General features: G+C 38.6%; 1 non-coding gene across 1 annotated transcript; it reads left to right on the top strand.

Moving 5' to 3' along the window:
- Positions 1-2,587: 2,587 nt before the first annotated feature.
- Positions 2,588-2,728, top strand: LOC142874876 (U4 spliceosomal RNA). The gene has a single exon (XR_012922458.1). It is a non-coding gene; the product is annotated as a U4 spliceosomal RNA (small nuclear RNA).
- The last annotated feature ends 1,015 nt before the right edge of the window (positions 2,729-3,743 follow it).

The raw sequence follows: 3,743 nt of genomic DNA, 5'->3' as shown, positions 1-3,743 counted from the left end.
TTACCTGAATTGAAGATGACAGGCTAAAAAAAATCAAGCATTTGTATTTCTCATATAAAGTTATTAAGTGCAAAAGCTTTTCTGTCCTCAGGCTAAGATCTAAATTGTGCATCAACAGAGTGATAAATGGGTGTGAGTACAGAACCCTCAGAAACCTTTTACAAGCCTCAAACGTCCATGTCTACAAGCAGGTTATAACATCTAAGTGGTGGCTGGGGTTGGAATTACAAACCATGTTTTAAAGTAACATGATAGTAGTCCTCAGAAGTTTCAACTAGGTATCCAAATGAACTGAAACATATTATTTATCTACAAATCTTACCTTGCTGGGGCATTATTGAAATAAATAAGGAACACATGTTAAGAGGGGAACAAATTGCTTTTTGGCCTTTTCTTCCTATGGAGCAGTGGTATGAAAACGTGGCTACACGTTGGAATCACCCAGAGAGTTATTAAAAAAAAAAAACAACTGGTGCCTTAGTCCCAGTCTCAGAGATCCTAATTTAATTGGTCTGGGTGTTATCAGGGCATCTGCACATTCAGAGTTGTTCAGGTGATTCTAATGTGTAGCCAGAGCTGAGAATCACTGCTTATCGAGGCTGCCAGCTAAGGGGCCAGTTTGTCCTTTTTGTGATTGTTAGCTTGGATATGGAACACCTGTTTACTGAGAAATTGGGCTGAGGCGGCAATTCATTCTGTTCAGAGAACAAAATCACATTCAGTTGTTAATGGCTTTTTCACTGCACTGACCTTCGTTGGATTCAAACCAGCAATGACCTTCGCTTTCCATTGCCTGTAATTAAGGATGTCTGCCACCACCATAATCCAGTTTGGGGCTTGATTAATTCTCATAATTACCAAATGCATTTTTGCAGCTGTAGAAAAGGAAGGTCTAGGCCACTGAAATGAGATAGCTCCACCACAGGAATAAAATAAATAACAGTAATGTTTAGCATTTATTTCATGTTTAATCACTATGTTTTAAGTTTTTGACATTCATTAATAAGTTATTTTATATAATGTTACTGGGGAAGTAATACAGAATTATTATTTGTATTTTATGTCAATCAGGGGGACAGAAAAGTATTTGTCAGGTCTTGGGAATTGTAATTCTTAAAGCCTTTGGTGCAATGGTACCCAACGATGGTTTCATGGAAGACAAGTTTTCCACAATTGGGTTGGGGGGTGGGGAGGTAGGCAGAACTCAGGCAGTGATGCCAGCATTGGGAGCGGCTGCAAACACAGATGAAGCTTCACTGGCTTGCCGCAGCTCACTTCCGGCCATGCGGCCTGGTTTCTGAGTTGAGCTCAGGCAGTGATGAGCAGCCCATTTCCTAACAGGCTGCAGACTGGCACCAGGATGCAGCCAGCGGGTGGGGACAGCACCTTTGGTACCCTATTAAGCTTGCTGCCTCCCTTTAAAAAAAGAGCAATCTCAAGCCTGCTGATGGGGACTCAGACTGAAGCATACACTGATCTCAATAAATAACCTCTATCAAAATGGACAAATTAATGATGCATTTTATTACTAGCTCATCATTATGGTCTACTTTTCCTTTCAGGGTCCTCCAGTAATCTCTAAGGGATTTTAAAATACTCCGTGTTCAGAATAAAAAGCCAGAAGCTTTTCACCTAAAAAATAATTCAGATGTTGTACTCAAAAGGCAAATAATATTATTTTTAAAGTCCATGCCTTACACAAAGAGAGGAAATTTCCTAACTTATCCCAGTTCCAACTCCCTTTTTCAACATTCCTCAATACTCACTTCCAACCACAAAGGACTGAATATGTGATATTTTTATCAGGTTCTATTTATTGGGTGCTCACCACACTTAACACGGTGCTAAATACATTTATATCCTATAACACATGGACTCCCTGCACATTATCTGCTAGGTAGTAGTTATTATCCCTTCCTCATTTTATGGATCAGAAAACTAAAGCTCAAAAGATCAAATGCAACTCTACAAATGGGATACCTACACTCGAATATTTATAGCAGCACAGTTCACAATTGCAAAGGTGCGGAAACAACCCATGTGCTCATCAATACGTGAGTGGATTAATAAAATGTGGTGCATGTGTACCATGGAGTACTATTCAGCTTTAAAAAACAATGGTGATATAGCACCTCTTGTATTCTCCTGGATAGAGCTGGAACTCATTCTACTAAGTGAAGTATCTCAAGAATGGAAAAACAAGCACCACATGTACTCACCAGCAAATTGGTATTAACAATAACAACACCTAAGTGGACATATAGGAATAATGTTTATCGGGTGTCAGGAGAGTGGGAGGGGGGAGGAGGAGGCGGGTATACACAAACATAATGAGTGAGATGTGCAACGTTTGGGGGATGGTCATACTTGAAGCTCTGACTCAAGGGGGAATAGGGGGCAAGGGCAATATAGGTAACCTTAACATTTGTACCCCCATAATATGCTGAAATAATAAAAAAAAAGAAAAAGAAAACTAAAGCTCAATGAAACGTAGGAACAAATATGAAGTGTAACTGATAGAAAGAGTTAAAACTTAGTTCTGTCTGACTCAAAAATTAAAAAGAAAAACAAAACAAAAAACCTATAGAGCTTTGCGCAGTGGCAGTATCGTAGCCAATGAGGTTTATCCGAGGCGCGATTATTGCTAATTGAAAACTTTTCCCAATACCCCGCCATGACGACTTGCAATATAGTCGGCATTGGCAATTTTTGACGGTCCCCACGGGGACTGGATAAAAAAAAAAATAAAAAAATAAAAAAATAAAAAAAAAACCTATAGAAATTATTGAAGTTTATCTTGCAGCTTTCTTATCTCTCTAATCCCTCAGCAAATTTCTTCCACTGCAGTGACCCACCCTCGGTCTAAAATTTAGTCTTCCTCTCCACCCAAAGAAATTTACTGGGCATGCTCTTCTGTCATACCCTCACAAGCTAAATCCAATCTGTTAACTCCTTAAAAAGTACCATCTTATGTGCACCATCTGGGGGATGGTCATGATGGAGACTCAGATTTTGGGGGGAGGGGGGAAATGGGCATTTATTGAAACCTTAAAATCTGTACCCCCATAATATGCCAAAATAATTAAAAAAAAAAAAGTACCATCTTAGAGTACCTCCTTCACTCCTAGATTCCAGTTGAACAATAATTTCTGTCAATCATTTCTTGTTCATACTTATTCCATTTCTACCATTACTACTTTTAGTCCAGACTGTAGAGCAAAAGGTTCCCCTTACTCTTACCTTCTCTTGTCCAGACAATAATTGCCACTAGACCAATAATCTTCAAATGCTGCCTCCATGGTGCAGTTTTCTAACTCAAAACCTGCCCTGGATTCTTATTTCTTCTCATAGCAACTCTAAAACTTTTTATCTTGCTTTTAGTGCATTTCATATTATTTTCTCACATTATTAGCATGATTTCCAGCTCCTATTCAAGCTTGCCTTTATTAAGATCTTATAAATTGTCATTATACCTGTTAATTAGTCATTAGATCTGATATAATAATTACTAATTATAAAATCTAATAATTAACTAATTACTAATTTTAGATCTTACAATTAAGTAACTGTGGGTGGCACGCCAGATTATCCACTGGATTATCATGGGAGATTATCTCTGAATTGCCTGACAATGAGCTACAAGAGACCAATAACTCCTACTCCCAGCAGAAAAGGCTGCATATGATCTCAACTTCCCCCAAGGTTTCCATGTGCTGGGCAGCAGGCATTACAGGATCTCTTAA

This window comes from Microcebus murinus, chromosome 1 (genome assembly GCF_040939455.1).
Source record: "Microcebus murinus isolate Inina chromosome 1, M.murinus_Inina_mat1.0, whole genome shotgun sequence".
Classification (NCBI taxonomy): Eukaryota; Metazoa; Chordata; class Mammalia; order Primates; family Cheirogaleidae; genus Microcebus; species Microcebus murinus.
The sequence above is the reverse complement of the archived record's forward strand: the minus strand, read 5'-3'. Positions and strand labels throughout refer to the sequence as shown.